Here is a 23798-nt window from a genome sequence, read left to right on the forward strand (position 1 = left end):
CCTGATTTCAAATTATACTACAGAGCTATAGTAACAAAAACAGCATGGCATTAACATCAAAACAGACATGAAGTCCAATGGAGTAGAAGACAGAGACAAATCCACATACTTACAGTCATCTGATACTTGAGGAAGGTGCCAAAAGTATATGTATGAAAAAAAAAATCACCTTTTAAACAAATGGTACTGGGAAAGCTGGATATCCACAAGTGGAAGAATGAATTAGATCCCTGTCTCTCACTCTACCCAAAAGTCAAATGAGAGAAAATCAAATGCTAATCAATAAGTGGGATTCTGCCCAAGAAGAGAAAAATGATTAAGAGCATGAAGAAAGCCTACGGAATGGCAGAAAATCTTTGCCACCTGCTCCTCTGATAGGGGATTAATTTACAGAACATAAAGAGTTCAAAAAAGTTCAATATCAGAAAAACAATCCAATAAGAAACATAAATATTTAGCAAATTTAAAAATGTTTAACATCTCTAATAATCAGGGAAATTCAATTTAAAGTGCATTGAGATTTCAACTCACTCCAGTCATACTGGCAATTATCAAGAATACCAATAATAACAAATGCTGGAGTTAATGTTGGGGAATAGGTATACTCATGTATTGTTGGTGGGACTGCAAATTAGTGCAAACACTCTGGGAAGAAGTATAGAGATTCCTCAATAAATGATTCTAGGAACAGAACTACCATATGACCCAGCTATGCCACTCCTTGGTATAGATACAAAAGATCTAAAGTCAGCATTCTACAGAGATACAGCCATATCAGTATTTTGAAAGTAATGAGAAAGAGGAAGAGTAACAGGAAAATTCGGCTATTAATGAGAGGAGATTGAAGAAGGGTAAATAAGAGGGCAAAAAACAAGGTATGAACAAACAAGCAAGTGTAAGATCTACATAAATCAAACCCACATAGAATTATGCCTCCAAATCAAAACAAGACTGAATAATAAACAGGTGCAGAAGAAGACAATTAAAATGAAAGTGAAATTTATATGTATACATACTTTCTTAAACCTATTCATGCAAGGTCTCTCCCCCACTCACACACACACCCCATACACAAAATCTTGCATAATGTAAAAAAGTAAAAATACATAAATAAAATAAAATGATATTTGAAAAAATTTAAAATATTATTTTAAAAAGTTAAAATGGGGGAAATATGTAGGGGGTGTGTGAAATGAGGTATACATGACTGGTTTCTGTTGAGGTGGTTAAAAACTGTTGGTAGGGATGAGTTTTCATTCTTAATATTTATTTTTGGGATCTGCACTCTTGGGTCAAGGGTTGGGGATTGTTAAGTACAACATCTTTGCATTTCTTACCTAGCTAAGAGGCAGAGTTGTGGCCAAGAGCCAAAGCTGGTTGTAGCAGCTCACAGCTTCCCATCTCCCAGTACAGTGTGGAAGAGACTGCACAGTGCTGAGAAATTGTGTTTTTCTGTAGCAGGGGTGATACAGAGTTCTAAATTGGAAGTTCCATTAGTTGGGGTTTAGTCTTGGTTGACCTTTGGGTCGTTGGTGAATATATGAAGACTGAACCGTCATTGGTTTCAAATTCACTACCATTAACATAAATTACTGGGTATCATCCCTGGAGTCATACACTTCTTTGTGGCCATTATTGGCATCTTTCCAATAACTCTTTCAGGATGTCAGCAACAAAGGGAGCCCTCTCTTCTTGATATCCAGAGATCCTGTGCTTCAGGAGCAATTGTTGTTACACATATTTCATTTACTTCAGTTCAGGTATGCTGTGGGGGTCATAGCAGATGACATCTGGGTTTGCTGGCAACTTTATGATCTCCCAATCATCCGTCTCTGCTTGCCAATGCTCAACACTTAACAAATGGACCCTGGGCTGGTGACCAGTTCCCACCCAACTATTTTCCTGTGGGCCCAAGGATTCACGTTGGTTTCCACTCAACACTTCAGCCACCAACTCTGGTGTGTTAGCTTCTTTGCTGCTGTGACTGAAGGACCCAACTAGCACAATTGTAGTGGAGACTATTGAAGGCTCACAGTTTCGGAGGTCTTAGTCCATAGAAGGCTGGCTCCATTCCCCAGGCTTGATGGGAGGCAGAACATCATGGAGGAAGAGCATGGCAGAGGAAAGCAGCTCACATGTTGATCAGAAAGGAGGGAGCAAGAGATCTCCACTTGCCAGATACAAATATACACTCCAAAGCCACACCCCAATTCCCCCTTCCTTCAGCCACACCCTGCCACTTCAGTCTCCCTCAATTAATCCCTGTCAGGGCATGAATTCACTGGTTAGGTTAAGACTCTTACAACTCGATCATTTCTCCTCCAAACCTTCTTGCATGATCCCACAGGTGACCATAAGGGGGACACCTCACATCCAAACCATCACACATGGGTTCATTAAGATCAGCTCCCTCTGGGTTCCACAGCTTCTCCCAGAACAAGCTTTTTATACCTTCTGTGGTGGTGTCTCTGCCTGCTCAGTCACCACAGGCAGCCAAGCTGATGTGCTTCTAACATGACTTCTTACATCATATTCAAGTTTCTCCCTTTCTGTGTCTCTATGGTTTCTCTCACTGTCCAGCATTGCGTTTCAGTGAGTTCTTTTGGTGTTCACCTCACTGAGGAGCAGTCTTCCCACTTCTTAGGTCTGGTGCTGAGGAATGCTGGAAAGGACACCTTTCCCCTAACCTGCCATCTTCTCCCTCCTACACCTGAAATCTTACAATTGATAGAGTGCATTATTAAATTCTTTATGTACTACTGTTTTCATTTTAACATGCCAACATTTGAGAATATACTTTGCGGCAACACACAACTAAGTCATTCAGGGTCACTCCAGGTAAATTTGGGTTGGCACAAAATGACCACACCGAGGAGGAGAAAATACCTTTTTCTTGGGACTCTTCAGCGATGGCTCCTCTGCTCCAGCTCCCCCAAGGGAGGCAGACAAAAGAGAGAATGTTCTGAAGCCCCTTTTTATTGAGGGGAAGACATTCAAGAAAGTTCCACCCAAATGAGGGGGGTCAGGTTTCAGAGGGTTGAGTCTAGCTTCCTGAGGTCTTGCTGCCAGCAGATTGACGGATATCTTGGAAGGCCACGCCCGTCTCAGGTGCTGTGTGGAGATCATAGGCAGAAGGAGCAAAAAGGACACATACTATGTCACCAACCCAAACAGAGAGGCAATATCAGTCCATTCCACTTACATACTCATGCTCATAGTGTTCACACACACACACACACACGCACACACACACACACACACAGTCAATGGCTGGCTTGCCACAATACTTCTCTATATTAGTGTATTTTGCAAAATGTCATTTTTTTATTGAACTATATTTTTTATTAGGTGAAAGATAAACTGAAATTCTGTTCCAAGCAGGTAGCATGTTTAAATTTTTAATGACTACTCAGGTATAATTTTCAACGTTTGTTGAGTTAGGTCAGAAAATCATCTAATTTATTCTGAAAATGTACTTACTGCAAATTCATAATCACTGAAAGAACGTGCACTTCAAAAACTCAGATAATTTTAGGGCCAGAGGAACTTTACTACTCTCATTTTAATAATTAGGAAAGTGGAGCTTAGAGTGTGGTGTTATATTAGTTAATTTTCAATAGTTCTTATTAATTTTTTAAGTTACCTTCAAGTGTGTCAGACTAGAAAGTAATAACAAAGTCAGTGGTTAAAGGGCTGATGTAGCCAGGGGTGGTGGCATATGCCTGTAATCGCTCAGGTGGCTGAGGCAGGAGGATCGCAAGTTCAAAGCCAGCCTCAGCAATGGCAAGGAGGTAAGGGGATGTGGCTAGCAGTCGAGTGACCCCGTGTTCAATCCCCAGGTACAAAAAACAAAAAAAAGTTAAAGGGCTGATGTAAAGTAAATTTAAATAAGAATCAAAATAAGGAAAAGATAAATTAATATTTAAAATGAATGTAATTAAGAGGATATGTGATATAAATTTGTATTAGTTACAAATTGAACAAGTGATTGATTTCTGACATAAAATAGGAAATAAATAATTGAATTAAGTGTTTTAAAACTGTTTCAAGAGATATTCAATTTCAGTTTAATCAAGGACATATTTATAAATTAGACACTTTTTAAGATAGTGTATGGCATTTTGCAGCTCAAGAACTAATTTAATCTCATCCTAGGCTTTTAGATTTCCTTTGTCAATTAAATCAGAAGCCCTTTAGATTACATTTATAAATCCTTATGTCTATAGCTAAAAGTCACTTCTTTTCTTAAGGTGTCACAAGAATCTCTCATGTGCTTGACATCTATTGATCTCATCAACTTAATGGTTTTCTTTTCCACTATAAATCTGTGTCCTGGTCTTATTTCAAAATGGTAATGATGCTCTCAATTTTCTTTTATCTTAAGAACTGACTATGACATTTTAACATTCAAGCTGAACAGGAGTACAACTAGGTATCATTTCAGATAGTCTCCACTAAATTATCCTGCTTTTCACAGGTAAAACTTCTCAAATATTCCTGTAAAAGCAACCAAATATGTGAGAACAAATAAACATCCATTTAGTGTGGGCTGAAAGCACTACTACTGACAGCATATATTCACGTCTCATGAGTGTACCTGTGCCTACCACCTCCTCCTTATCAATTCTTTTTACTTAACTGTCTCATTCATACAACATTCCAATATTTCTTCCCTAATTATGAAGGAAGTAAATTGTGATTGTTATAATGAATATTGATAACACTATTTGGTAACTAGGCCAAAACATCTTTCTTCCCAACTTGGAGATTTCAGAACCAGATGGAGGATTTAAGGAAAAGGGAGATTTTTTCCAGTCATTAGAATAAAGTTATTTTTAAATGAATACAGGGTAGCAAGGAAATAAATGATTAAAAGATTGTAAAGTCTAGAGAAGTTTGTCATTTGAATATTTGTAGGACAAATATTACATGAGAGATTAGAAAACATAGAATGACTACCAAGACTTCCCCAATTAGCACTGCAAACTCTTAAATGATGCTTATGATGAAGATTCAAGATAATCAATTGAAAGCTTTCATAGAGTTTTTTGTGCCTCTTTGTTTTTAATTTTTTTAAATGTCTTTTTTGGTTATGTAAATGAAAGGATATATCTATCTCACTGGTTGTTTTCCTTAATCTTCATCCTTTTCTGTTTCTTTTTACCTTAACCCCTCAAAAAAGTAGGCTTCTGTCCTAAAGATATTGTCCATCTTTCTTCTTCAGAAATTAACATAACCTCTTCTATTTTTCTGATGTCTAATGGTGAAATAATTGCTAGAAAAAAATATATCAGAGACAAAATGAAAAAAAATACCTAGCTTTCATATTTTAAATAGTACCTCCTTCACACATGACTCTCCTTTCATGGGAAACACTCTTTTAGGTCACAAATCCAAATAAAAGGCACTGGACAAAGGAAGGCCACAGTAAAAGGAGTAGGATTTATTCACATGTGAAGATAGGATTTATTCAGCTGGGAATAACAGAAACCGATTCTCACAAGGGCAAGAGAGGAGCCTCACAGGGGTTGCCACCTGAGTCTACTGTTCTAGGGGTTTATACAGCGCTGGGACCAATGCTATTCGTCCAAATTTATGCTAATCGTGGTTTGGAAGGTACTAATACTATTGGTCCAAACTTATGCTAGTCGGGTTTTGGAAGGTACTCATGCTATTGGGTAACCCTTGAGTCTGAACTTCCAGTTAGGTCTGCCTCACTTCCATTTTCTCCCAAAGCTCACCTGCAATCCAGCTTCCCAGAAGGTTGAGGTTGTTGGACCATAGAAGATGGAGGATTCTGCAGCTGCACTAGGCTGGGCTGCCCCTGCAAGATAGGTCAGCATGCCCTGGATTCCCCCATGGCTGGCTCCCTGTGACTGCCCATGCTTGCTGCCCATGCTCCAGACCACCTGGGCCATCTCTCTGTAGCTCCGAGACAGGGTTTGGCTTATAATCAGATTTGAGTTTAAGATCATGTAGACCTATTTATAGCTTTTTAATTCACCCAGATTTTAAAATACTAAATTATTTTAGGTGGTTCTATGGGTAAACTTGGGGTAAAAACTGTTGTAGAAAACGTTTATTTGACTATCCCAAAGTAAACCATGAAGATTAGAAGAGATTGTAAGAGTATAATGGATTATGTAAATCTAAAGAAACATTAATATATTATTTGATTAGGCTGTAACATTCCATCAATTGCCTCTTTGCACATCTTTGTCATTGCCATCCCACATACACACACGTCCTGTCTCAAGGTTGAAATAATGAGACTTTAAGCTCCCCCAAGAGCACAAAGTCTCAAATTGTGTAGTTTGGAGCATCAATGTAGCCTACTATGTACAGGTGTTTGGCACAAGCAGATGTTCAATAAGTATTTGATGAATGAGTAAATAGCTAAAGGACTTGCTTTGTGTGTTTTAATTTTCCATTGGTGGTTTTGATAATCCATTCATGTTTATTAATTATATTTTTAAGTCATTCATTTTTAGAGAAACCAGCAATAAGATACTCTCTGCTACTAAGCACTAAAATTATTACAGTCCAGGTCATACAATTTCTAAAATACCTTAACAGTTTACAAAGCTTTACTCTACAAATAGATTGTCATCGGCTATAAAAAGATTTTTAAAATAGTTTCATCAAAGATTTCCAAAAATAGTGATTGGGTGAATATATAAAAATTTTCAACACAAAATTATGGAATGATGGGATAATTGCTTCATTAATATGATTGATGGACTATTCAAAATGCTTAATAAATTTTTCAAACAAGATTTCAAGTTTTCTATTTTTATGGCAATATGTATGGAATAAAATATTCTCTGACCCATGTTCTAAAGCCCTATTCTCATTTAAATTTTTGTTGTTGTTGTTGTTTAATGACAACAGTTCATTTATTTTGCTTCTCTATTTGTGTCTTTATTTATGATTACAAATAAGTTTGGGAAATTCATTCTTTATATTTTTGTTTTATAAAACATAGCTGTTAGAGCCTGGATTGTTGTTGCTCTGGTTTACCACACTCAGAGTAAGACTAATGTATTCCATGTTACTTCAACATTAACTGGAAAAGATAACAGGCATTTAGCAGCTGGTGATGTAAAATGAAGTGTATCTCAACTGGATTACAAATTTAGGTCACTATCCGATGCTGTTACTCAACTTCTTGATATTGGAATTGTGAGGTGATATTTTAATAGACTGTCAACTTTTGATTAACAGATACAATCACTGTAATATTGCTCAAACTTCTGCTTAAACCTGAGCTACATCTTTCCCTAGTTAGGTGCTGCCCTCTAAGGATGATCTCAAAACATTTTCACTGGAAATAAGTCTAAACAGACATTGTTGTCTTTTTTAAAATAATATCACTTTCTACTTTGAACGCAGACTCATAGGGAACTGTGCTTTTTAATAGAATGGAATATTTTTAGAAATTCTCTTAAGAATTTATTATTGTCTTAAATAATTCTCTTAAAACAATTTATTTTAAATATTTTCTTAAGTACTTTAATATTAGCATAATATTCTTTATTTTAATAGAGCTATTAAACAAATGCCTTTGAGAAATAATCAGAATGAATTAAGTGACTCATTAATAGAGTGATTTATAGGAATTAGGATAGAGGTTTAATTATATAAGCTAGATGCATTGTATATGTATACATACATACATCATGTGCACATACATGTTGGAAGATTTTCTAATAAATGTTTTTGGATAATACATAATATATATGTTAATATATTTATACAAAAAATAGATAACCACAAGAGAGAATTATGCAAGTACTTTTGACATCACAGTGAATATATTACTATATATGTACATAGAGTACATATATATGTAGGGAGGTTCATTGTTTAAGAAATCTTGGTCAACAGCTTTAATTAAAGAATGTAGTATTTAGTAAAAACCACATAAGCTAATTTTCAAAAGGATTTTTTTCAGGAAATCTGAATTAAAGGAAAAGAATACCATTTTATGCTTTTAAAATGCAGACTTATAGAATAATACTTAATTTAAATATATAATAGCATTCTCTAGTCAGTTACAATTTCTTCTTAAGACCCAGATTATTTTTTTAAATATTTTTAGTTGCAGATGGACACAATACCTTTATTTTTATGTGGTTGTGAGAATGGAACCCAGTGCCTTCCACATGTGAGGCTAGCATTTTACCACTGAGCTACAACCCAGCCCCCAGATTAAATTGTAATGCACGATTCAATTAGGAATAAAAAACATTTTACATTAATATTCACTTTTAAATTTTACAAAAACTAATTTATTGCACAACTTTTCAATAAATATTGATAAAATACCATACTATAACTGACTAAGAAATACAAGTTATTCAAAATACTTTATCCACAAAATGTGTAATAAATGAAATACAGATTTAGGTAACTAGCTGATTACTGCCCTAATTGTGTCAATTGTAGTTTAGAAAGATACTTTTAAATTAATTAGTAATTGAATTTAAGGCAAAAAATTGCATATCTTTTATCGAAATGTATTTTTCCAGCCTTAAGTATTATGAAAATAATGGGTATTTGCTGAGAGCCATGGCCAAGTAGGAATGACGCATCGTAATCCTTGCCAGCGTACCCCATGTTAAATGGACTTGCCTTGGAAATTTGCTGCGACCTTGCTTGTGTGTTTGAGAAAGGTGACCCTGTTCAATGACCAGGGTGGATCCAGGATTAGGGTGTATCCTGCAGGAAGTATCCCCGTCCTTGGGTTTAGGACGTGACAATAGGAGTTTTAGGGAAGTTGGAGGTTGAAGATTATTCCTGCTGGGAGTAGGGCGTGCCTGCTGCCTGAGTTCCCGCTGAGTTCTCCTGGAGAGAAAGTATTTAGGACGTGAATTGTAGGGGGGGGGGGAATTGCCCCTGAACCTGTGTGGAGGCGGTGTGAGATTGGGAATAAAGAATTGCTGTTTGAACCTACAAAGCTGTGTGGTGGCTCGTGATTCTGTGCCAAGCCGAGACATTGGCATTTGGCAGGTATTTTAAACTAATTCAAATGAATTGCTAGTTTGCCTTTAAGATGTGTTGAGTATTCTACTTACAAATGTTAAGAAGAGAGATTTGGTAAAAGAAATCACTTATTCTGGTTACTTGACAGATTTGAGTATTTTTCTAGTATCCAATCTTAAATTGTTCAAATTAAGCTGGGTACAGTGGCCCAGGCCTGTAATTCCATCGGCTGGGGAGGCTGAGACAGAAGGATTGTGAGTTCAAAGCCAGCCTCTGCAAAAGAGAGGCGCTAAGCATCTCAGTGAGACTCTGTCTCTAAATAAAATAGAAAATAGGACTGGGGATGTGGCTCAGTGGTTGAGTACCCCCAAGTTCAATCCTCGATACCAAAAAAAAGAAAAAAGTTATTCAAATGATCTACCTGTATCTACATATTTCTAAAATTTAATTCCTTGAGGTAAAGAAGTTTTAAAATTTATACAGATTTAAAAGTTAAACCTGTAAATTTCATCATATATCCATGCATCTTTAAATCTGTAAAAGGAAAATAGCAAAAAGAATATTTGTTAATAGCATGAATTTATTATAAAATTTTGCTTTCTTTTAATGCTTTTCAGTGTCATCATGTAACTTAATAAAGTCTCTTTCCCTGTTTAACTCTCTCTCCTCTATCCCTCTCCTCTCTCTTCTCTACTAAATATTCCAAGTACTGCCATTGGAAAATTGTGTGATCTTCATGCAACTTAATGCAGCTTTACTGATCATTTCATGTCTATTTAAAGTTGTGAATTGAAAAAGCAAATGTGTGTTAATTGGTTAGTCTCAATTTTTCTGGTAAATTTCTGAAATTCTGAAAATTCCTCTGGTCTTCAATGTTTCCTATGAAAATTGCATGCAAAGAGTATGAAATATATTGTGATAACTATTCTTTCCTCCAAATAAATAAAAACTACAAACAAAAAAAAACCTGGAAGTATTTTTCTAGAGTTTTCCAAAATTGATAAAGATTTGTGATTTGTATTTCAACTATATTTAACATATACAGCCATAATGTTGTATTGTTTATAATACTAGACAAACAACATCCTAATACATTAAGACAACTGCACATTTATTGAACATTTCACCAACTTTATGACATGATGTACATAAATACATATCACAGCACACATTTTTCTCTATTTAGTATGAAAAATACATGATTTACCACACCCACAAATTTAAATATATGTTTTTGCTCAATACTTTAAGATTTGTAATATGCCAAGTATATGTTACTCATTTTATTTTCCTAAAAATGACTTGATCACATTTATCAGAAATAATAATTTTAATTTGAAAAATAAAATTCCATTTACTTTCTCCAACTTCTAAGAAATGGAAACAATTTCTCTCATATTTTTGTTAAAAGCCTGTTTTAAAATATGTACATTTTCATTTCCATCACATAAAAATTAGCAATTCAAGAATGATTTTATAGAAGCTAAACTATTATATGGATATGTTCCAGGTGTGCTTTAATTATAGCCCAATTCTTCTCTTAATTAAAATTCTTAACTAAAAAACATTTTACTAGAAAAGTAAAGTGTAAGGCTATTCTTCCTATTCTATGAAGAAGATTAAATAGCTACTGTATGAAAGCATTAGGGATAAGATTACTTTAAGATCCAACAAAGAACCTCAGACAGCTTGTAATAGATTAGTTCTAAACCCAAGTAGGCAGGAAGCTAAAAACAAACTCAAGATTGATTTAGTTGTAGAACTAACTGCAAGATAAGAACAAGACAATAATACTAATTTTCCAAAGTTGGCAAAAGGTCATAGGTGTTGTGTACATTACTGAATACTGATCAATTTTTATCTACTTATGAACAGCTTAAAAATAAAAAGCATAATGAAATTACATGGACTGCTGGTGTCCTTTTACAGATAAACAACATGCCCTTATGAATTTTAACTTTAAATTTTCATTTTCTTTAAATGCATAATACCGATAAAAAATTTTTAACCTATTTTATTATAATACTTAATAGCTAGAATTTCAGAACAAAAAAGGGAATGATGGTTATCTTAAGTATTTTTATTTTATATGATTTTTAAAATATATTTTTATTCAAATTACAAATTACATTGACTAGAAAGAAAGTTTATAAGCAATGAAAACAGAAAAAATTGTTTTTTCATCAACTTTATAGTAGAGAAAGCCATTAAACTAATTAAATAAGATCTATCATATTAGATGTCAATATGAAATATGGATAAAATATTTTCAAAGCAAATGTTGTCCAGTCCTAAATGGCTAGTTCCATCATGGTCAGAGAAAGCCTAATTAAGAAGGTGAAATGAAAAGCAAACAGGAAAATAAACTTGGTGAAAAATATTTATAGAACATATCTAATAAAAATCTCTAACATAACAGTAAAACAAACTGCATTGTCAAAAATGAACAAAGATATGAATGGATATTTTATCAATGAAGATATACAGGTGATTAGTAAAGACACAGGAAGATACTCAATATTATTTGTCAATAGGGAAATGCAAACCAATGCTATAATAAACAACCACTTTATACCCACTTTGATGGTTATAATAAAGTAGGCAAAACAAATGTTGATGAGCATATTGAAAAAATGGGAAACCTCATCTATTGCTATTGGGAATGTAAAATGATGCAGACACTTTGTGAAACATTCCATTTTTCTAAGAGTTCAACATAAACCCAGCAATTTCAATTCTAGGTGTACACCTAAATAGGAACGAAAAACTATGCCCACATAAAGTCTTTTACATTGATGTTTATGGGACCATTATTTGTAGTACCCAAAATGTGGATATGATACATTATCAATTGGGAATGCACAGACGAATGAGGTAAATCCATACAAAGGAATATTATTTAACAATAAGAATAAACTGATGATATATGATACCTCATAGAACAACCTCAAAAATGTTAAATTTTTGAGAAAGAAGTTAGATACAAGTCAGTATGCTATAATTCCATTTTATATTAAATAATCAGAAAATCAAATTTACAACCACAATAAGTATATCAGTGGTTTCTAAGGGCTGGGATTGTTATGGGACAGATCGCTCAGAAAACATACCAAGTCCATTTTGTCCAAATTGGAGAGTCTTTATTTAGCTGGCCGACAACTTTCCCTGCAGGACCCATAATCATATTTTCATTCTGGATACATTCATTATTTCCCACGGGACTTTCCATAATCATAAGCAGAAGGGAAGTGGGTTAAAAAGACCCTGGTTGAGTACAAGTTAAAGAACTCTTACTAAAATCTAGACAATCATTCTCTGACAAGGTACATTGCCCAAGGAAAATGGAAACCAAAAAGAGAACAATTTTACATTGCATAAGAATTGCCATTTTGTGTTGCCAACATGCTATGCTAAGGGGGAACAGATGTGAGGTCAGGGCATTACATCATAATGTTGGCTTTGGCATGCAAATTTTGAGATACATATAAGATATCAAAAAATACAAGCCAATCAGGTAGACAGATATGTCTAGATTTAGGAGTGATATTGGACATATAGTATTAAGTGGCCTGGGATATTAGAAGTAAGTGGTAATATATTGTCATGAGAGATGTCAAAGAGATAGGAGGACTATTATAAAGTATAGGGTCCTGGAAACCAATAAGAGATCTCTGTCTAGGAGGGACTGAAGGAGTATAGCAAATGTTGCAGGGAAGTTAATAGAAGTGAGGGCTGAGAAATGAGTGTTGAATTCTGTTAACAGTGGTGATACTGCAAGAATAGTTTTTGCATTAATTTGGTGCCATTCCATGACCTGATTTTTGGTTTTATTTCTTGTGGGGTATGAGATTTTTCAAGGACACAGAGGGATGAAATTATATGTATAAATAAAGAGCAAGATGCATAAAATGCAAACCAATGAGGTGAAATGGTGTCATGGAAGAGCACTGCTTCAGGTGTGACAGGGTGGTAAGGTAGAAACCTGATTGTCAATGAAATTAAAGACCTACCTAGGGAAATGTTCAACCAGTGGCTATGGAAACAACCAGGAATTTTGAGAGCACTGTTGCAGACAATGATCATGAACAGGAAATGAGTTTTGATGTGTTTGACAGCAGGTGATTCCTACAAAAGCACTACTGGAAGCTAAAGTGTGAAAGGGTGAGATTCAAAGATGGGGAATTTTACAGATGAGGGATGGAAATTCATTCAGAGCTGCAGTCAGCAACATGAAAGTCTGCTTTCCCATATTTCTGCTCCCTAATAGGCACAGAGGAGTACAGCATCCTCTATTGAAACCTTCTGTAGAAGTGCCATAAGGAGAGAGTAAGGCTTCAGCTACAGACAGGAGATGAAGGGACAAGTTTGAGATATAAACTGTTATTCTATGTAAATGAGATTCAGCAATTTTAAGAGTAGGATAATGGTCACAAAAGGGTATTTTAAGAGTCTGATGGAGTTTAGTGGGTATGTCACAAGAGCTAATCTAGGAAAAGAAGCTTGATTAATGAAGGTAAATAAGTTACATTAATATTTTCTATTTAAATGTAAAACTATTTTAATGTATTTTATTTTTTTAGAGAGAGAGAGAGAGAGAGAGAGAGAGAGAGAGAGAGATAATGAATTTATTTATTTTAGTTCTCGGCGGACACAACATCTTTGTTGGTATGTGGTGCTGAGGATCGAACCCGGGCCGCACGCATGCCAGGCGAGCGCGCTACCGCTTGAGCCACATCCCCAGCCCTATTTTAATGTATTTTAAATGTAACTATTTAAATGTAAAACACGGGAAATACAGTAGGCCCTCCCCTGCCCCTGCCCCCATCTACCAAAATATATTTAACATATATTTAAATGGCTGCTGAACTCAATATTTACTATGTTTTTTCTTACATATACATACCCATGGTAGAGCTTAATTATAAATTTGGTACAGTAAGAGATTAACAAAAACACTGGCTTGGGGTTGTAGCTCAGTGACAAAGCACCTAACTAGGTCCCTAGTTCAATCCCAGACAAAGAGGAAAAGGAAGGAAACAACAATAAAATCATAATTTTAACAATATATTGTAATAAAAGCCACATGAATATAGTGTTTCTCTGTGTCAATCTCTTTCAAAATAATTTTTGTTCTGTATTTACTCTTTTTTTCCTTCTTGACTGTGGGTAATTCCATCCACAAATGACACTGTAGCTATGGGGGTGGTCCTATACATGAGCCAGTAGTGTCTGCTTTCCCTCTACCCTGAAACAGTACTTGCCATACACAATACCTATAGCAATATATTTTTAAATTTTCATTAATTTTCCAAATTCCATCATGTTTGTCAAATTGGCAACACACTTCTCATACACTAAAAAACAATGTAAAATGTGGGTTCAATATCTATAAAAGTAATTGCAGATACTGTATGGACACAAATGTACAACTGAAATCTTCCAAAACACAATCAGTTGACCTAGAACATCTTGAATCAGTAATTTTATGATTGGTGCCATTTTCAAAAATTATTTGACATTGTGTCTTCAAATATATTACTCATTCTCTCCTTCTATAATTTAGTTATATGTTTTAATGTTTTTTGCACTTGTGTGAGCAGTATGCTTTTATTCTTGCATACTGACCTCTATTTCAGCTTAATCATCTTATTTTCTCAAGAGACTAATATGATAATAAGCCTTACAAAAACATTGATTTGACAATTTCAATACCTGGATCATCTTTGGCTGTTTCTATGGCTATGATCACTTTTGACTGTGCCATCTTTGATCTCTTGTTCTCTTTCTTATTTCCATTCATCTTTTATCCTTTCTCCTGGCGTACAGATAGAAATTTGTGCTAATGCCAAAGATTACATAAAGAATTTAAGAACTAAATTGAGTCTCTAGAAAAGTTTGGCTTTCTGTCAGGCAATATAAACAGAAGCAGATCAATTTGTCCAGTTAAGTGGTGATTTGAGATGACATTTGTTTTAGTATTTTGTGACTGTGTTGTATTTCTGGCTTACTATTTCTCCTACTATTTATCTTTTCTGGAATCTTAACTGAAAACTGGTTGTCTTTCCCAAGGCTTCTCCTTACCAGCCCTGAACTTGAAATTTCTACAGTTTTTCAGAGACTAGTCTTATTATTATCCTCTGAAAATTTATGTGATTACTCTCATTCAAATTATTCTCCAGAGTGCTGCCTACAGCAGACGTATACTAAAATGGAAACAATACAGAGAAGATTTGCCCAGCCCCTGTGCAAGGATACCATGCAGATTTTTGCCACATTCCTGATGTTTTGCTGATCACTTGCAGATCCTGGCCTGGAGTCACCCAGCAACCTCTAGAAGCCAGTCTGTGCTTTCTACACCCCCTCCCACAGCAATTAAAATCCTTGAAGAATAAAAAATTCTTTTTAGGATATGTACAGGTGTGGAATATGTTAACCAAGTGTTATGATGTACAACTGAAGTCACATACGATGTAAGGGTATTCTTTGGTAGACCCTCAGCATTGGGTGCTCAAGGTTTCTAGTGTAGCAGTCACTTTTATGAACTTACAATAGATAACATGTACAGCTAATTCTCAGCCCTAGGCCTCCCACGTGCATGTAATATTCCTCTTTCAAACCTCGGGCTCCAAAAGTGATTTTCTGCCTACCTTCATCCTAAATCCCATAAATCTCTTCAAAACATCCACCCAAAGTTCCATTCGACAAATGAAAGCATTCGACAGGCACCACCATAGTCCTCACTGCTAAGCACTCTCTGATACCCAAGAAACCTGAATGCACACGCTAGTTGCACTGCCTGAACCCTTGGCTCCTACTTGTCACCAAGAGAATCTAAATAAATCCAGTGACCATGTATGTATGATTTGATTTCTAACCATGCACTGCTCAAAGGAGAATAGATGAAGGAGTATGCAAAGAGTTTTGTGGAGGGAAAAAAACTGAATATTCAAAAACACAAGCCATATATATATTTCTTTTAAGAAAAATCTTCTTCCCGAACAATTGCATTTGTAATAGAGTTGAAATGCCAAGTTGCTATAGCTAAATTTACTTATGAAGTACCTTCACCCTCTGTCCTTGTAGAGAGAACAAGCATATCTCAGTTATTATCATCCTGGAGCCTTTTTCTTGTAAAGCTAACCTATCTGCAAATGTTTGGGATGATATATTGCCTGTGTTCCTCTACTCTTTCCTACGAGAGGTTTCTGTGCTTGTATAATGAGCAGCAGTTATGTCAGTCTCATTATTCAAATAGAAATTGATAACAGAAAGTGTGAGGTTGAATTAAAATTCTGCTACTTATTTGGTATAAAGTTATGAGCTAGTCTAAATAATATTCTTTGGGGCTTAATTCTTTATTATGTAACAGTGCTGAAAAATAATGGTGAACTTACAAGTTTTCTGATAAGTCTAATACAAAAAAAAAAGAAAGCTTAACTCTACAAAAGGAATCACTGAACATATTTTCTTCTTATACTCTTCAACTTCTTATTCAGTTTTCTAGAAAGGACCCCAAACTGCAAAAATAAGGTTTTTTAATATGCGTTCTAGTATTCTTGAGTATGAGGCAATTATAGTTAGAATTCATTTTTCTAGAACTGAAGTCTCATCTATGACTTGAGAGGTGATGTGCTTTCAGTACAGTAATCTGAAAAGCCCACCAAATGCACTATTCTTCAGTGATGTAGGCTGGAAACAGAGGCATTTTTCTAAGGGTAATACCGTTTTACATTACTTTCCTTAAGGCTTTTACATTTTTATTTTAATTACATTCTTGAACTGTGACTACAAAAGTAATAGAATGTACTACCTTTAAAATCTTTAAAGTTTTCTAGTTATTATGAAGCAAAACTTCTGAAAAAATTCTGGGCAAAGTTTTCATTGCTGTTCTTTGTATATTACCTGAAGAAGACTTAACTTTGACTCCTACTTCCAATTTTTTGTGGTTGTAGACTATTCTCTAATACATTTTCAACAGAAAAATGCATTGTCTACCTCATCAGGTATGAATCGACTTTATCAAGATGGAAGTTCATACAAACTCATTCAACCCACAAACACATAAAGGGGGTGCTGATGTTTTAGAAGACCCAAACACAAATTTTATACTTTTATCCTTACTTCTACTTACCAGGGAGCATATTGCTTTCACAAAAAGAGAAAAATTGAAAGATCTTCACTTATATTTGAGCTTCACATACATTGTGTGTGTAAGAAAGATGGTCTCACTCTCTGGGTTATACCTCACAGGAAAGACGAACTTTACAACATTAATGAAATAGAAGCTGGATTGTAGAAGCATAAGGCATGTTTGGAAATCTTTAATTAGGTGATTGCTCAAACTTCCTAAGGTTAAAAAGATTTTCATTCTGCATAAACTCTGAAAAATGTCACAATTAAAAGTGAAGTAAAAAGTCTCAGGAACATAACTGACATTTAACATCTTTGTTACTCATTGTGAAGAAAATGATGTGAAATTCAAATATCGAATTGAGGTAGTTTTTATACTTGAATGACTTTAATTCAAATTTCTAACAGAATTCAGTGTAATAAAAAAAATCATCCTACCAAAATACAAGATTTTTATTCACCTCAAATTTCTAGCTCACAAAAGATATAACATTACTTTTTAAAAGTGTATTCACAACTATTTTAGGCAGTAAATGGCTTAGAGAATAAGATTTCTTTATATAAAATAAACCTCATTATTTCATTTAAGGCTTAAAGATGGAATGTATAAAGGTAATAGATTAGGGGATGGTATGTATTCTTCACTCTGACCGTGTGTTATTCTGAATTTAGAAGATAAATCCCATACTTCAACTAGTGCCTTCACGAATAGGGTTTGAGCATAATAAGTAAAAGTACAATGATCTTGGGAATGGAAAAAAATAAAAATGAAAGAAATATGGACATTTGAATGAGCTGTAGGGCACATCTACATGAAGTAGAACCAGCCCACAGACTTAAATGACTCTTCTCAGGTGTATTACATGAGAAAGATATCACACAACATGCTTTAAACCACTAATTTTGGTACATGGCTTATTCTGTGATCAATTGAAATAATTTACCTACCCTACAATTTACCTTTTAAAGTCTAATTCAATGGTTTTAGTATATTGACAAAATAGTGGCTAGCTATCAGCCCAATTGATTTTAAACATTTTTATCACACATACAAAAAACAACAAAAAAATCCCAGATGCTTTACCAGTCACTGTACTTGCCTCTCACCCCTAGAAACAGACAAAAGCTATTCTACTCTGCATTTCCATGAAATTGCTTATTCTGTTGGTTATCACAAAAATGGAATCTTAAAGTTTGTGACCTTTACTAATCATATTCTTTCAGTTACATTTTCACATACATTTTGTGTGAAAGAAGGATGTTTGGAAATCTTTAATTAGGTGATTGCTCAAACTTCCTAAGGTTAAAAAGATTTTCATTCTGCATAAACTCTGAAAAATGTCACAATTAAAAGTGACATTTATGTCACTTTTAATATTACATCTATGTTGTAGCATTTGTAAGTTCTTCATTCCTTTTTACTGACAAATAATATTCTATGGCATATACATTTCTTTTACCTATGTACCAGTTGATGGATATCTGGGGTTTTTTTCCATTATTGTTACTATAAATAAGGTGTCCATGACCATTTCTATGTAGGTTTTGTGTGGACATGTGTCTTCAATTCTTAGCAGTACATACATAGTGTGGGGTATTTTGTAAGTATATTCCTCCCCTGGTGAAAAAGTTCCAGACCGTCTTCCAAAGTAACTGTGCCATGTTGAATTTGCATCAGCCACATATGGTTTTAGGATTGTTTTAGGATTGTTCACAGCTTTCGACATCAAATGTTCCCTGTAACTTAACCCTCTCCACAACATATTTTACTTCTACGAGGCTGAAAAGAGAGCTTCTGTTATTGCTTTCAGTCTCCTTTGAATTCATCTGATTAGATCAGGCCCACCAGGACTATCTGTTCTTTTTTTAACTAAATGTGAACTGATTAGAGTATTATCTGAAAAATTCCTTTTTACCATTGCCCATTATGACATAATCTAATCAATGATGTCATCTCTCATCATAAATTCTGGTTTTGTCCTCTCTCAAGGGGAATTATACAAAGTCATATGCCATTTCAGGAAGGGTCTTAGGTATTTATCTCACCGTATCTGTGAGATAAATACCAACTTCCACAGATTCTGCACAAAAATGCATATTGCAATAATGTTGTGTTTAACTGAATATTAAATCCTTAAATTGACCCTTAAAGTAATTTGAATATCTAATATATATCAAAAATTTTGTTAGTCACTGGAGTTTTAGTTGTTAACATTATGGAAAATGTACAATCTCTAAAGGCAAGATAATTTTGAAACTACAAATATATTACTAAGATTAAATAAATTGTAAGGTCAATAAGCTAAGGGGAGATAGGTGATATTTACAGTTAAAGATGTCAGGCAACATCTCTAAAGAAATCTGTATTGAAACTTGCAAAAGGGGCATAATAACCATGCAAACACACAGTGTTAAAGTATTCCAAATCAAAGACCTAACTGTGAAATTTACAATGAGAAGAGAGTAGCTACTTTGTCTAGGGTATATACAGTAAGAAGAAGAATCATATAACAGGACAAAAGTCAGATGTTCTTATAGAACATAAAAGAATGTTTTCCTTCTATTTTAATTGCAGAAAAATCTATCAGATAATTTTGTTCAAAGGAGATGGTATCATGCGGATTTTTATTTTTATTTTTTTAAGATCATCTTGGGTGTTTCTTTGGAGAATGTTGTTTTAGGAACTCACACAAGGAAGCAAGGAGACCAGACTGAAAGCACTAAAGCAGCTTAGGAGGTCTGGACTAAAGAGGGGGTTGTTGATATGGGATGGAGAAGGTGGATTTAGAATATAGTTTGGCAATAGACCACAACCACCTTTGAATTTAGATTGAATATAGTAAGGTTTATGGAAAGAAACTATCTTAATCACATTAAAAATTAACTCTATTCAAAAGATCAATTCATTTTATGAAATTCAGATGTATATTTTCAAGGCCACATAACCAGAGAAAATAAATTTGAAGAGAAAGATCATTTTTAAAATAATGTTGTGTAAAATTCCTTAGCCAACTGAAAATTTACTTTTCAGCTGTTTAGCAATAAGAAAAACAAAAAAAGTTAAAGTTTAGATGAAGCTAAGAAAACTTGATTGATTTTTTCCCAAAGAAAATAATGGGGAATAGGCACAATTATGTCCAGAGCTACTGCAAAGAAACGCCATAGAGAACAAAGCGATGCTCCTCCTCCAAACACAGATGGCCAAGCTGGCCTGCACCAGTTTGTCTTTACTACACACACATCGTAAAAGTCTGAAGCGTGACCAGACTCCCAGGAATTCACTGGATAGTGCATGCTGCCCTTCAAAGGGAGAAAAAATAAGTTAACAGGTTTAAAATAACCAGGTGAGCTTTTCAAAACCATCAGTGAACTCCTGATGAAATTTAAATTCCTGATAAAATTTAAACATCTAAGTAATCAGGTAAGCTATTAAAATATTTGATTCCTTTAAAAAATTATATATATGCCCTTGCCTTGCTTTTTATAGTAATTATATCATTAAATATCAGTTATTAATCTCTGTTTAGTTTTTGCAAATTAGAGAGGATAAACTGCCACTTAATTATTACACTCCGGCATATTAGGAAACAATTTAAGTAGCTAATGGATCAAAAGAACTGTTAGTGACACAAACTGAATACTTCACTGTCATCCTTATAAACAGGACAAGCTATTAATTTCCCCTTCATACTCTAAAGTTACCTTCAAGGATAATAGAATTAAGAGCCATGAAAATATTCATAGACAGTCCTACATGATGAGAGAATAAATAAGACCAGTACAATGAACCCAGTGGAAATTTTAGTGACCTTCCTTTCAATTTCTATTTTATGGTTTTAGTTTGAATGCCAGTATGTGGCATAGAATGTTTATATATATTCTCAATGGGGCAAAGAGGGGCAGGGCATAGCAATATTACCTTGCAAGAGGGAGTAAAGTGTTGCAAGCAATAGTTCAATCTATTGCAAGCACTACAGACACCCCTGCTGCACACAGAAATGATTTATACTAGATTCAATACCTCTAAAGTCACCACACAGACATACACCATGGACAAACATGCACACTTACCCACTATCTCATGCAGATACAGAATTATATGCTCTGCCAATGATCCCAGATATGAAATAAATCATCCTCATAAAATTTTTAGAAATAAATTAGTAGATTCTATGACTTGCAAAGAAAATAAAAGGATGTATGGCTCTTTTCTTGTCATGCACTAAAAGAACACAGCCTCAGATCTCATGATTAGCATTCCCTTGTGTCCTAGGTAAGGGATTTAACCACCCCTGCTCAACGTCCTCATCTGTAGAAAGTGCACCCATGCATTTGGAGTTGTAGAGTTTAGGTCTATTCCTGCACATCTTATCCATTTCTCTATCCCACTGGTCTCTTATTCCAGACCAACTTCTGTTTTTATCAGCTCAACAAAATAGTATTTACTAATGAATTCAATGACATCCATATTCAAAAATCAAATGTCAAATTTCATTTTCATCCCTCAGTTTTCTTGAAACTTCACTGGACAACTTCCTATTTCCTAAAAGCATTCACAATCACAGAGCTCGCCTTGTCTTTGAACTTTTCTTTATCTGAAATTTCTCAGTTTTTCTCAGGGAACCACCTCCATCAATTTGAATGAAATATTTGAGTACTTCACAGTTATCTTGTTCCTCAAGTCCTAAAATTCTTTCTAGAGATACCATACATAACTTCAAAAACTCAAGGTTTTTTTTTTAATTTTTGATTGGCATATAATAATTACACATATTTATCAGGTAAAATGCAATGTTTTGATTCATGTATGCCCCAAATAATGACAGAATGAAGGTATTTCCATCACTTTACCTTTCATCTCATATCTTCATAGTGAGTACATTGAAAATCCTTTCTTTGAACTATTTTGAGGGCTGGAGATGTGGCTCAGCGGTAGCGCGCTCGCCTGGCATGCGTGCGGCCCGGGTTCGATCCTCAGCACCACATACCAACAAAGATGTTGTGTCCGCCGAGAACTAAAAAATAAATATTAAAAATTCTCTCTCTCTCTCTCTCTCTCCTGTCTCACTCTCTCTTTAAAAAAAAAAAAAAGAAAAGAACTATTTTGAGATATGCAGGTTGTTGTTGTTAATTATATTCAACCTCATGCTCTATAGATACATTAAGTAAGAGGAATAGGAAGATATTTTGGTAACATCAGATCTCTGAACCAACCTCCATTGCCTTCTGAATTCCATGGACCCCAAATTGTGTTTGTCCCTGCAGATGTACCCTTCTATGCTTTGTAGCCTTAAATATCAGGCTTCTCAAACGTTTGAGTATTGCAAAGACAAATCAAATCCAATACTAATTCACTATTCATTTATTATCTCCCCTACTAAACTACATATAAATCTGGAAGATTCTTATTACTTCTCTTAGAAATCGCAACTACATCCTTCTAGTTACAAAGCCCAGAAAACTGTTATTATGTGATGTAATGTGCATGAATAAATAGTCTGTCTTATTCATTTACTCTCATAACCAATTACTGAAGTAGTAAATAGCATAAATTTAGTAATTATTTTTAATTGAATAAGTAATGCAATCTTTTCCTTAAGCATCCATATGCAATTAAAAACTGTCATTAATGGTTCATCTTGTGTATATCTGATATCTGATCACAAAGCTACATATCCGTTGCCCTTCTTGTCATCCAAACTAGCAATCTCCTCAAGATGGCAACAAAAGTGCCCAAGTTAAGATACTCACTCTGGCCTACTCCAAAATGTTTTCCTTAACTATGTCCAGTTTGGTCATTATAACACTCTAAATTAACCATTCCATCATAATTCATAGTTTTAATGACTCTCTCATTTCAATTAAAAGAGACCAAAGAAATATAGCCTGGAAATTCTGGATTGCTCACATAGCTCTCCAGATCCATTTTATACTCTCCCTCAATCTCTGGTCTCCAGTTGTACTGACTGAATTTCAGTTCAGTTCCTTGAAAAAAAAAAACAAGCTTCATTATTATGTCTCAAGAAAAAAATATGGCTCCCTCTACCCATCCAACTTAATGCAATAAATATCCAAATTCATAAAATCTTATCTTTAGTCTAATATGAAAGTTTCTGTATTTTATTAGGTAAGTTTATCTCACAGTATCATACTTTTATTCTTTATAACATACAGTTATCTTGGGTTACAAAAATATGCAGGGACTGGGGTTGTGGCTCAGTGGTAGAGTACTTGCCTATCCTGGATGAGGTACTGGGTTCAATTCTTAGAACCATATATTAAATGAATAAAATAAAGATCATCAACTAAAAATATATATATAAATTGTTTTTAAATGCAGGAATGTGTCATATTTGGTTCATATTGTGTTAGGCAGCTTTTTGTCACTGTGAACAAAATACCTGAAAAGAACAACATAAATGAGGAAAGATTTATGCTGCCTCATGGTTTTATAGGTCTCAGTCCACGTTCAAGCCAGCTCCACTGCTGTGGGTCTGGGCTGAGGCAGAACATTATGGCAGAAGGACTTGGAGGAACAAAGCTGCTCGTTTCATGGAGGGTGGGAAGTAGGAGAGAGGAGCAGGGTCAAGATATAGTCCCCCAGAGAACTCCTTCCAACTAGGTTCCACCTTGAGTTTCCATGACCTCTCAATAGTTCGTTCAGATTACAAATTCATCAATGA

General features: G+C 34.6%; 1 non-coding gene across 1 annotated transcript; it reads left to right on the forward strand.

Moving 5' to 3' along the window:
* Positions 1-15167: 15167 nt before the first annotated feature.
* LOC113182494 (U6 spliceosomal RNA) lies at positions 15168-15271 on the forward strand. Its single transcript, XR_003300741.1, has one exon. It is a non-coding gene; the product is annotated as a U6 spliceosomal RNA (small nuclear RNA).
* The last annotated feature ends 8527 nt before the right edge of the window (positions 15272-23798 follow it).

This window comes from Urocitellus parryii, chromosome 2 (genome assembly GCF_045843805.1).
Source record: "Urocitellus parryii isolate mUroPar1 chromosome 2, mUroPar1.hap1, whole genome shotgun sequence".
NCBI classification, from domain to species: Eukaryota; Metazoa; Chordata; class Mammalia; order Rodentia; family Sciuridae; genus Urocitellus; species Urocitellus parryii.